The sequence below is a fragment of the Miniopterus natalensis genome, chromosome 7 (genome assembly GCF_054644295.1).
Source record: "Miniopterus natalensis isolate mMinNat1 chromosome 7, mMinNat1.hap1, whole genome shotgun sequence".
Classification (NCBI taxonomy): domain Eukaryota; kingdom Metazoa; phylum Chordata; class Mammalia; order Chiroptera; family Miniopteridae; genus Miniopterus; species Miniopterus natalensis.
This window is the reverse complement of record NC_142087.1, coordinates 22,425,112-22,438,166: the sequence shown is the minus strand read 5'-3', so window position 1 is coordinate 22,438,166 and position 13,055 is coordinate 22,425,112. Positions and strand designations below refer to the sequence as shown.

General features: G+C 40.1%; 1 long non-coding RNA gene across 1 annotated transcript in view; it reads left to right on the top strand.

The window, feature by feature from the left end:
* The first annotated feature begins 236 nt into the window (after positions 1-236).
* The window catches only part of LOC148092721 (uncharacterized), a 28,268-nt gene continuing 15,449 nt past the window's right edge, over positions 237-13,055 (top strand). The window contains exons 1-3 of the long non-coding RNA XR_015714764.1: positions 237-318; positions 702-783; positions 2,440-2,499. This is a non-coding gene — a long non-coding RNA (uncharacterized LOC148092721). The remainder of the gene's footprint in view (positions 319-701; positions 784-2,439; positions 2,500-13,055) is intronic.

The window sequence follows — 13,055 nt, the reverse complement described above, 5'->3', positions numbered from 1 at the left end:
CAGAGCACATGTTTCGTGCAATTTCGTATTCCCCGTTCCGTTCGGAGAAGGTCATTGTATAAAATAAGCCCTCGTATATGGGTGAAGAGCGAGCATTATGTTTACGATGCTCACGGTGTATTTTTCTTTTCTGTATGCCGGTACATCGGGGATAAGGGCCGGTTAGATATCTATTAGTTTTTCATTGAAACTGTAATATTAATATAGTCTTTATATTCTGTATTTCTCAGGTTTTACAGAAGAATGCAAAAGTCCTGGTGGCATAGAAAAAGCAATACGTTCAGGATACACAAGAAAAGAAGGAAACTCCTCAGGGCTGTAAATATCAATTATGTTTTGTTCGTTTGAAATTTCCTACTGCATAGTAACAGGAAAGGGTCTAGAGAGCCCAGAGTCTTTTTAGAGATAGCATCGCTTCCCGGCAAATATGAAAATGTACTTACTCTCCACTTTTTTAGAATAGTTCTCTATGAATAATGAACGCCCTTGAATGAGTGTGCTGTGGCTTGTTTCACGCAAAACTAAAATGTAAGAAAAAACAAAGGTGGTGTGTTCCCTCTGTACTTCTGTGTTTTCTTTCTTTTTTCTTTTTCTTGTGTGTGTGTGTGTGTGTGTGTGTGTGTGTGTGTCCTATAATAGGAGAAAGGGAGATGTGAGCGTCAGGAATTGCTTATAAACCTAGCACACGTTCGTCCCATCAGCTTGCCCGTCTCCTCGGTGCTGTAGATACACGAGGATGCAGTAGCTGGACTTCTGCGGCCTCCTGGCTACCGGACGCTCTGGGTAAGCAAAGCTGGATGGCTTTCAAAACTGTCATCCTTAGTAGATTTACAGACACAAAGAGACTGTCATTAAAATTTAGTCAGTGACCCTGAGCTTGGAATGATTTCAGACTGGTAGTCTCAGCCAGGGGTGGACTGAAGTCTAAGGAGCAATTAGGGGCAAATAACAAGATTGGATTCTGACATGCGGGGTGAGAGGTGAGTAGAAAAGAGTTGAAATGCTGATTGTGTGATGTTAGATCATTTAAATCTAACTAAAGAATGATTTCTTCTTTGCTGAGCAGTCATGGAGTTATTCAGCGGGGTCGGCTGCCAGCAACAGGGCCGTAAGCAGCGCTTCTCAGAGTTGGGTGGACATAGAAATCACCTGAGGACCTTGTTAAAATGCAGATTCTGGGGCAGCAGGTCTGCGCTGGGGCCTGAGATTTCACAGCTCTAAGTGGCTCCCAGGTGACGCTGGTGCTACTCATTTTCAAAACAGGGATCAGAATAACAAGTGTCTACAATCGTACTATCCAATTCAGTGTGTGATGGCTACAGGTGGATATTAAACACTGAATCGAGATGTGCTGTAAGATACACTCCAGACATTTTTATTGAAATGCAGTTCAAACACCACACAATTACCCCATTTAAAGTGTATAATTCAGTGGTTTTCAGTATAATCACAAGGTTGAGTAACCATCACCACTACCTGATTCCAGGGCCTTCTCATCTCCCCGAAAAGAAACTCCATACACTTCAGCTATTCCCCACCTCCCATTCCCACTTCCTCCCAGCCCCTGGCAATCCACTTTCTAGGTTTTCTTTCTTTATGGATTTGCCTAGTAGGGACATTTCATATAAATGTAATCATACTATATGCAGCTTCTTTCATTTAGGATACTTGTTTTCAAGGCTCCTCCATATTGTACCATGTATCAGAACTTCATTGTTTTTATGGCTAATATTCCGTTGTAAGGATATGTCACTTTTTTAATTAATTTATTTGTTGATAGACATATGGATCGTTTGTGCTTTTTGCTGATTATGAAAAAGGCTGCCATTAATATTCTTACACAAATACTTGAATCAACGTATGTTTTTAGTTCTCTTGAATTTCACACATAAGAGTGAAGTTACTGGGTCATATGGTAACTCTATGTTTCAATTTTTAAGGAATTGTCAAACTCTTTTCCAAAGTGTCTGCACCATTTTACATTCCTTCCAGAAGTTCATGAAGGTTCCAATTCTCTAGATCCTTGCTAACTCTTGAACCAATATTAATACATTATTATTAAGTAAATTCAATATTTCATACTTTCCTTGTTTTTGGTGACTTTGACAATTTGAGGAGTACTGGTTCAGCTTTATTGTAAAATGCTCTTCTGTTCGGATTTGTCTAAAAATTTCTGATAAGCCTAGAATTATAGGTTTGGGGGAATAATATTACACAGAAAGATAATTACATCATATGAAGGGTGTACACTATTAACATGATTTATCACTGCTGATTTTGACCTTGATCATTTGGTTGAAGCAGTGTTTCTCAGATTTCTCCACAGTAAAGTTCTTTCTTTTTAAAAAAATAATTATATTGGTAAGGACTCCTGTATATTTATTTTATACTTTGGGTAATAATACAACACCATTTTATTTTATTTTATTTTTTGTTCAGATTATTCCAGGCTTGACCACTGAAGACTGTTTCAGCTTGACATACTCCTATGAATGTGAGGTATGTTGTTGTTTGGCGTGCCTCTTTATTTTCTGGCACTGCAAGATATCTAGGCTCATCTTGTGTATTTCCTTCCTCAGTTACAGAATCAGTCACTTCTCCTAGGAGCTCTGGCTCCTTTTATTGGATAATGGTATTCAGAACAAGACCTAGGCAGTAGGTTGTTTATTTGAGGTCTTTCTTGTTTCTTAATGTTGATGTCTATTGCTGTGAACTTTCCTCTTAGAACTGCTTTTGCTGCATCTTATAAGTTTGGTATGTTGTATTTCTAATTTCATTTGTCCCTAGATTTTTCTTTTTCTTCTGATTTCTTCTTTGACCTATTGGTTACTTCATTTAATTTCCACATATTTGTGATTTTGCCAGGGTTTTTTTTGTTTGTTTTTTGTATTGTTGTTGTTTTTTGTAAATTGACTCCTAGTTTCATACCACTGTGGTCAGAAAAGATGCTTGATATGATTTTAGTCTTCTTAAATTTGTTGAGACTTGTTTTGTGATCCAAGCTACGATCTATCCTTGAGAGTGTTCCATGTGAGTTTGAGAAGAATGTGCATTCTCTTGCTCTGTAAATGCCCAAGTGCATCTGATCTAACATGAAGTTGAAGTCAAATGATTCCTTACTGATTTTCTGTCTGGGTGATCTATCCATCGATAAAAGTGGGATATTGATGTCCCCTACTATTACTATATTTCTGTCTATTTCTCCCTTTGTATCTATTAATATTTGCTTTATATATTTAGGTGCTCCTATGCTGTTTGCATAAATATTTACAATACTTTATCCTTTTGTTGGATTGACCCCTTTAGGACTGTGCGTTTTATTCTAAGTGTGATGGGAAGGTGATGGGAAGGTTATGGCAGATTCTATTTTCCAAAGCTGGCAGCAAACATATCACCTATCCCAAGTGCCCTTCCAGAATGTGACCTTGCCACTCTCCTGTCAAGAGATGGTGTCAAACTTCCAGTCCCCTGATTCTGGTCTGGCTTTAACTGCTTCAATGAATACAGTATGGAGAGAGGGATACTGTATGATTTTTGTGGCTGAGTAATAAAAGGCAATACACTTTCTGCCTTGCTTGTGTATTTGTGCAAATATCCCCAAAGCCACCATACATAAGGAAGCAAAGCTATATGGAGAGACCATAAGCAGCTGCTTTGGTCAGCAGTCCTAGTCTTTATGTCATACTAGCTCAACTGAGTGAATAAGTTTTCCAATAATTCCTGCCACCAGACATCAAATCACCTCAACCTTTGAGTTTTTCCAGTTGAGGCTTAAGACATCATGAAACAGACAATCCATTCCTTCCGTTTCCTATCTGAATTTCTGAGCCACGGAATCTTGACTTGGAAAGTTATATGATTGTATTTATAATTTAAGAGGACCATTCTGGCTGTTCTATGGAGATCAAATTATAGGAAATGGTGAGAAAAGTTAGGAGACCGTTGTAGTTGTCCAGGAGAGAGATGATGGTAGTTTGGGTAGGCTGTTATTGGTACAAGAGAGAAGACTTGGTGGAATTCTGGACAAAGCCTGAAGATCAGGCCAGCAGGGTCTGCAAATAGATCAGGCCAAGAGGCAATGAGACAAGTCAAGGATGACTATAGGGTTCTAGACCGAGCACCTGGGTGATAGTGAAGGTGAAGAAGATGGAGGGAGGAGCAGATATTGAGCACATCAAGTTTGTAATAACTTTAAAGCATCCCGGTGAAGATGGCAGTGTTGTGAGATACTTATATGTGTTTGCAGTTTACAGTAAAAGTGGAACTGGAAAATGAAACCTAAGTAAGACATCAAAACATAAATGATACTTAAAGTCATATGTGTGGATGGCATAATTTAAGGAATAATTATAGTTAGGAAAAAAAGCTGTCCTCAGACTGGGCCCTTAGATGCTCCGACATGAAGAGGAGCAGCGGACATCAAAGGAAATGACAAAGCAGGAAGAAAACCAGGAAATTGCAATAACCCAGACGCCACGTGAGGAAAATGCTTTACAGAGCACTGAGTCGTGGGATGACTCAAGTGCTGCTCATTGATCCAGTGAGTTTAGGAATGAAATCTGACTATTGTGTTTGGCAACCTGGAAGTCACGGGTGATGCTGACAAGAGCGATTTAGTGGATTGGCTGAAATCAGTGCCTGAACAAAAGAGAGGAAGTAGAGATAAAAAAAAAAAAAAAAGTCGGTAACTTTTTTGAGATTTACTGTAAAAGGGCAGAGTCATGGTAGTGTAGCTGAAGAGAGATCTGGCTTAAAGATTTCGTTGATATTGAGAGATGGTACGGAACATTACAGAATGTTCATATGCTGCTAACAAGGATTTAATAGAAAGGGAGGAGACCGATGATGCAGGAAAGAGACAAATACATGGGTGAACAAAATCCTTGGGTGGCCAAATGGTGATTAGATTTAGGATCCATGTGGGTCAAAGAGAAGAGAAGCATCTTCCAGTCGGGGAGGAAGAGCACACAGGCTCTGAGCAGCAGGGTTGGTAAATTGGATACTGCAGAAGATGGGAGTTCTCTTTGATTTAAAATCTTTTTAAAAATTTTTTCAGTGAAATAAGAAATCACTCACTGATAGAGAGGATGGGGCTCAGTGTTGGGCATGACAGAACTAAGGAGGTGTGAAATAAGCTCTTTGTTCCCTTTGATTTTACTGTTCTTTCCTCACTAGCTTTTTCCGCTTTCCTCCAGTACTTGCATCCAGCCTTCACTTGATTTGCATCCAGTTCTGCCTCTGCTGAAATGAGCTTATTTGGCTGCTTAGTATACACAGCAATCACTCCCAAGAATTGCATTTGAAAGCAGAATGAAATCTTCAGAATTTGCACTATCCCGAGATGCATTCATCCTAATGGAGGTGACTGGGTCATGCAAGCTGAATTTGAGAAGCATTTTTGGCTTTGTGTTCTGAGTCCTTCTAAGCCACAGGGCAGTAAGCGGGGGGGGGTCTCTTCAGGCAGTGCTTGCTGATGTAAGCTCACTTGGCGCCTTGCACAGAAAGGGAACTGAAGCCAACCTTTACCATTGATATTCTCAGGCGTTTGGCCAAGAGAAACTGGGAAGAAGAACCTGTATTTATAACCTGTGAAAAGGGATCTTAAGTGTGGATGGTAAGAGAACACTCAACATAAATCATATAATCCGTTTCTGTGCTACCTTGAACTTTGCTTAACTCTTTCTAGGCCTCTGGTAGATTGATTACAAAAACTTGCCATAATGATTCACACCTCTCTGTATCCACATCACTTGCAAAATTGTGCAGCTCCTCCACTCCAGAAATGGAGTCTATACCTTCACCTCTTAGATCTAGACTGTGACCTGCTATGGCCTGTGGAATACGGTGGATATAATATGTGCCCATTCTTTTTAATATGTGTCAGGAGGCCTTGCACACTTCTGCTCTTCTTTCTTACAACCCTAAGCTGCCTGCTGGATCATAAGAAACTACACAGCAGCCCTGGTTGGTGTGGCTCAGTTGGTTGAGTGTAGTCCCATGCACTGGAAGGTTGCTGTTTCAATCCCTGGTGGGGGTACGTATGGAAGGGAGCCAGTCGATGCTTCTCTCTTATATCGATGTTTTTCTCTCTCTCTCCCTCTCTCTCTCCCCCTCTTCCTTTCTCTCTCTCTAAAATCAATAAAAAAATGTTTTGAAAAAACAACAACCACACAGCAGAGAGCTGAGTTGTCCCAGCTCAGGCCATCCTAGACCAGCCAGCCCGTGAACCCTAAACATGTGACAAAGTCCAGTTATGACATCAGAGCACCTATGTGACCTGATAGGTATGTGTGGATCCAACCAAGACCACAAAAGCTCCCCAGGTGGCCCATTAGACCCATGAGCAAAATTCTTATTATTTTGAGTCATTGAGTTTTAAGTTGTTTGTTACATGGCAATAGTTAATTAACAATTGTCTCAATCATGTTTTTCTCTAAAGGAAGGGTTGATGAGTTGATTTCTGAAGCACAGTAGTTTTAAGTGAGGTCATGCACAGTTATCACCTGTGGATATCAATCTAATGGCTCTGTCTCCATTACAAATCCACTGAAGGGGGTGCTGGGCCCCAATTCCTATGCTCTTGTAGATTTCACAAGTAGCACCAATACACAGGTAGAATGAAAAGAATTCCTTGAATGTTTTCTCCTGGCACTAAAAGTGATTCTCCTATAGGGGGCCCCCTTTTAGGGTTGTAATCCACTATAAGAAGTAAATGAGCAGATAAGGTCCCAATCACATTAGGCCATCCTGACAGTGAAGGGACCCAGATTATATATGGAAGCTTTGAAAAGGCAATAATCCCTGGGCCTTGAACGTGTTTCCTGGCCTCCTCCTTTCTCTTGAAGATCTTTATGTTGGCCAAAAATTATGTGCTTATAAGAAATATAAACTCATCGAATAAGTAAAGGACTTTATTACATGGATTTAAAGAATTCTCTTGGAATGTAGGACAGGAAACACAGCCAAGCTCTACCAGGCATGGACTTGGAAATGAATGGCATCCGGGACCAAGGATGTCTGGGTTTCTCTTACATATTTCCTTTTCACCTTGCCTCCCTCCCCATGAGAATGCCCCGATTCCCCTGTATGTTTAATTTTCCTTCCCTCTTCCTTTATGCAGGCTGCCTTTTTCTGATTGTTCAGTAGCCTACTGGCTAAATTCCAGGGCAATTGAGTTCTAGACTTTACGTGGCCTTCCAGTTGCATACGGCTTAATCTCTGTGTCCTAATTACAAACTGCCAGGAGGAAGACTCTGGACCAGTCCAAGTCAGAGGTCTAACTGGGTCAAAGCACGGTGGCGGGAGAGGCTGCCCCTTTGGTGCTATCTGAGAATTGGGTTCACAAAAAATAAAGTGCGTAACTGGGGGAAATGATTCCTGAATTTAATGAGTGACTTTTCTAGGACAATCTATTTTATTTACATTGGTTCCTCAAATCAACACAAATGAAAATGCATCAACTTAAAGTTCGATCACACCAAATCAGTTAAATACGGTTGCATGCGTATGTTTTCACACTTGTCACTATATTTCAGGTTTTTGTAAAAGATGGAATACTATTTATGTTGCGCTTCTCAGTTTTCAGAATGCAAACCTAACACTTGCTTTACACCTTTCGGCATAGATTTGGGTTTATGCTTTCTCCCTGCAGAGAATGTAGGCCATCATTTAAGAAATCACCAAAAAATAAACACAAACCTTCAAAAATAATTTTACCAGCAATCTGGCTAATCTGTTTCATGGTTGTATTCCCAGGGGCAAAGCATATGTGCTCAAATTAAAGAAAGGATTTGGCTGATACATTTGGAAGGCAGAGAAATGATTGATGTTTTGCTGCATTTATTTGGAATGCCTTTTTAAGGAACTTATTTATACACAATAATTGTACATCGTTATTTACGTTCAAGATATGGGATATCTTGTGTGCAAAATTAAATTACATGTATATATTTATAGTTCAGTAACTGTTTTAGGAAACCACATTGGACTTGTAAGCATGACCTCTGACATCATGGAGTTTTATAGTTTAGTGGGGAAGTTGATATTAGTTAATTAATGAGACAGATAATTGTTAATTATAAACAGTGGTAAGGACAGTAATGGAAAACTACAAGCAGGCTTGAGAGCATAAAACCAGGACATGTTTTCTTGTCAATGGGGTAAGGAATAGAGGAAGTGATGTTTGAATAGCGAGCTGATGGGTGCATGGGATTGAAATAGGCAAAGACCAGTTGAAGCTGGGGGACCTGCATGTGTACATGCCTTGTGGTGTGGGGAGGTATAGCTTTGGAGGAAGTGAAGGAAGCCCAGTGCGATTAGAGAAGAGGGTATAGAGGAGCTAAATAAGGTCAAAGAGAGGCAGGCTGTATGTCCACATGAGGCAGGGCCTTACTCAAGGTTCCCACCCTTATCCTGAGAATAATAGGAAACCATTTGGTGGACTTAATTGAATGAGTGGCCAGAGCTGGTTTTCTTTTTAAGTTGATTTTCATTGCTGTGTTGAGAACTGGCTAGGGAGCAATGGACAAGAGAGATTTGGAAGGAACAGTCTGTTGGTGATAGGCAAGAGGTCATGGTGACCTGAAGTGGTGGTAGCAGTAAGATAGAGAATACTGGACAGATGTGGAACATATTTCTAAGGTGGAATTGGCAGGTCCTGCTGATGGGTTGGGTGAGGGGGGATGGCAAGTTCCCTGCAACCACAATCCTGATCCTTTGCCCTCTTTGCATCCATCCCCTTTGGCGTGTAACTTTGACATATCCTCTGCCTCTGTCCCTGGGCTTGACCATGTGCCTGGCTTTTGTAAATAGAATGAAGCAGAAGTGCAAGTGTGGTGATTCTAAGTTGACAACTCAAGTCTGCAACAGCCTCTCTGTCATTTCCGTGAGGGCATTCCCGAGGTAGCCTGCTGGAACATGACAGATATGTGGAGGAGACTTGAAGTGCCCAGTCATCCCAGTTGAGGCTGGTCTAGATCAGTGGACAGCCAGCTGGCACACAGGCAAGGGAACAGCCCAGCCAAATGACACAGAGCCCCCAGGCATGTCCCCAGCTGACACTCGCCATGCCAGCAATACCTGCTATTGTGTTATACCACTGAGGTTTTATGGTGTTTGTTACTTAGCATTATTATGGTCATAGATAACTGATACAGGAACAAGGGAGGAAAATATTTGGAACATAGTCATTCATATACCATTACTATTATAGCAGAGTTTAATATATTATATTATCATAATGCAGCATTCTGAGGGAGTGGGAAATTGGATACATACCTTTGGATGGGAGGGAATTATTACCCTGGAGGCTTCCTAACACATGGTAAATGACAAGCAAACATTTTTCAAAAGTTAGATTGATAAGAGCATTGCTCCTTAGTCGTAAATGATACTAAGAAAGACATTTCCAATAACATAGTTTAGGTATTTCACTTAGTTTTCAGAGTATGTCATATGCTTGTTGTCAAACCTTTTTTTTAATGTGCTTGATAATTCATGATTCTAAAAAGAAAGGTAGAAAATCAAACTGCAGGACAATGCATAAGAACAAAAAAGCAAAAATTGAGCTGGCAAACTTCTGTGTTGCAGAGAGTTTCCTTTTCCTTGAATTTTTTTGTTGCTTTTGTCCCTATTTTTGCACCGGCTCACCAGAGAGTCACAGAAAGACACAATTTATGGAAGGCACAAAACGTTCCCAACAGCGACACTGTGACTTCAAAGTTGCATCTCTTCAAAGACGATGAAAAGAGAGAAATTGAACAAAAAGTCCACTCCTGGGGTTTGGTGGTGAAAGCAACCAGTTATGGCCCAGGCTGCTTAAATGCAGCCCTGACCTCTGTTTATTGATGTACATCAAGTTCCCACACTTAATTGTGGCTGCTGGGGTGAAGGTTTAGAGTAAGCTTCCCTCTCAGATGAGAGAGAAATCCAGATATTCAGGGAGATAAAACCATCTCTTCTTTTCGATCTGAACTGCAATTGCTTCGTATTATTTTTGCATGCTCTCAAGTGGTTTTGAACGGCTATGTGTATAAGAATCATTAGGGAGGTTGTTAAACCCCAGGTCCCTGGAGATTCTGATTCAGTGGGTCTGGATGGGGCCCAAGATTCTGCCTTCCCAGCAAACTCCCAGCCGATGCTGATGCCACTGGACTGTGAACCCCGTTTTTGAGTGGCAAGACCATGGAGACTGAGGTTCCCCTACTCACAACTCCAGGGAGAGAATCATAAAAGCATTCTCTTAGGCAAGTGATTTCCATCTTTTAATTTTTTTAGCCATGCCCTACAATTGGTCTTCAATAACTGGTCCTACTTTCTAGTTACTTCCCGAAAAGCATGAGCGCAGAGCAACAATGCAGGGTTGGAGAAAAAGGCACAGCCCTTCGTAATAATTTATTTCTCAAATCATATAAATTGGTAAAAAGCTACTATTGCTTTTCCCTCCTTCCCTGAACTGCCATGCCTTCCAGTATTTCACAGACTCAATCAAGCTAAAGTACCAAAAAATGGAGTCTCTCATGGGGGGAGATGAAGAGTTTTGTTACATCCCTCCTGCACCTGATTGTGCTGCTTGGCGGAAGGCGGCTTAATGCTACAACATAAAAGAAAACCCACGGGTGGAAGGAGTCAGCAGCCCCCTCCTCCGTGGAGTCGCGGTTTCCATTTGATGGCAATCAGCACGTGCGGAAGGCAGAGCGCTGTCGGCCCGCTTGGCTGCAGATTTCTCTTGTTGAGCGTTATTGAGGCGATTCAGTTTTTTCCGTTTCTCGCGTGTCACGGACATGGGCTGAGTGTGTGACAGAGAGTGCAGGTGTGTGTGGGGGGCGGGGGGGGGTGCAGGCTCTTGGAATTCTTCCTAATTTTTGTTGATGTTATACAATGAGGATTGTAACTTGCATAAGATGCAGAAAACCATAAAGAATGCCATTCCCCAGAGAAAATCAGTGTTACTACTTGAATCCATTCCTTCCCTGTGTTTTTAGGTTTGTACAAACACACAAGTGGTTTTGCAAGTCTGCGATCGTATTGTACAGGTTCGAATCACTGTTTTCTTTTTAACAACATCATGGGCAGTTTCTCATAATATTAAATGCTCCCTAAAAAGCAAAGTTTTTTTTACTGCTGTAGGTTTTCTGTCTTTATCATTTATGATAATTTATCGAATTAATTCTTTTATTGCTGGTTTACATGTTAAAATGGACTTTTCTCCCTTCCTTCATCCCCCTCTCCTCCCTCTGTTTCTTTCCTCCTCTGTTCTCTTCTCTCTCCTACATCCCTCAGCTTGTGGGAAAATAAGGTGAGAATTAAGAGAAGAGCTCAGCCCTGGAGAATATTAAAGTACTAGAAACAACGCTTATCCTGGGGATATTTGTGCATCCCTAATTGCCTGGAGCCTGTCACAGAAAGGACAGGGGACAAAGCCTGGAACCCCAACAAGTGAGAAAGCAGCACGAAGCCCCAGGAAATGGGTATTTGCCAATGGAGGAGATATTAAGGGTATCTGGTAAACTTAGCCTTTGCTCTGAGTACCAAGGGGTCAGAGCAGAGCAAAGCAAAACCTGCCATGTATGATACAGCCCTACAGTGCAGAGCCTGTGGAGGTCTTCTTCTGACACGGAGACCTTTACTATTCTGTTTCTTGCTTAGGTGCTGACCTCATAGATATGCTTATGAAAGTATATTGAGCCCTTCACTTTTGATATGTGCACATTTTGAGTATCATCTTATACTTTGATAAAAAAAAAATCTTATTGCCTATGTGACTTTCGCCCAAACTCATAAGGTGAACATTTGCTGTGATTTGTGTGGGGTGGTAGAGTTCCACATTGCTGGCAGAAAAAAAGGCAAATCTGCTTTGGAGGAATGTAAATTAAACTCAGAATTTTCACAAGTTCCAAGAATTAATAAATAAAGAGGAAATGAGCCACCAGGGGAGAGCAGTCACGCCATATTTCAGAATCACACGTGTAATGACAGTGAGTACTAGAATTAGCAGGTAATGAATATGAAATAAGTGTGATGGGTATGCTCAGAAAAGTAAGGTGTATCGAAAATGCGACTAAGAAGTCGGGAGTATCAGTAGTGCACTTATTAGTAAAAAAATCAAATAGTAATTCTAGAGATGAAAAGTAAATTTTAAATTAGAAAATCAAAACCTTTTAAAAATAATATGTAATTTTAAATGTCTACTAGACACAAAAAGTGAAAATAAACAAATGAAATTAATTTTAATACCATTTAACCCAATAAACTTAAAATATTACAATTTCAACATCCAATCAATGTAAGATTATTAATGAGATAATTTACATTTTTCATACAAGTCTTTGAAATGTAGACTGTGTTTTATACTGAAAGCATATCAATTTGTAGTAGTGATGTTTAGAACATTCTCTACACACACACTGTAACTTACATTTTTCTAGTGTATATAGATGGGCATTGGTCCAAAATGAGGCAAAAACCTTGATTTAGATTCCTAGGTAGTGTTAATTTAATTGAACAGATGTGTATAATTTATTGAGCCATTTTTGTACTGAGATATTTAGTTTTATTTTTCATATTTCAAATAAGTATGCAAAGAGCATCATTTATACAAAACCTACTTGAACTTATGTATTTCCAAGGCATAGAGTTTAGATATGGACTTGCTGTGCAATGGATGGTTTTAACAGTAGATTAGACACAACTGAAGTGCTACTTAGTGAACTGGAGAAGAGATGCGAAGAAATTACCCAGAATGCAGTACAGAGAGGCAAGGGAATGGAAAATGCGAGTGATTAAGACACATGAAGGATACAATTGCATATGTCTAAACAGGACAAAAGAAAGAAGGGGAGCAGAAATGTTCCTAAAGATAATACCTCAGATGTCTCTAGAATTAATAAAAAAAAACAACAGTCTTCAGATTACAAAGTTCAGTGAATCCCAGGAAAAATAAATAAAAAGAAACTTATCTAGACAGATGGTAGTGAACTTGTAGTACACTGAAGATAGGACAAAAAATTTTACAATCAGTTATGAAAAAGAAGACAAAAATCACTTACAAAGGAATA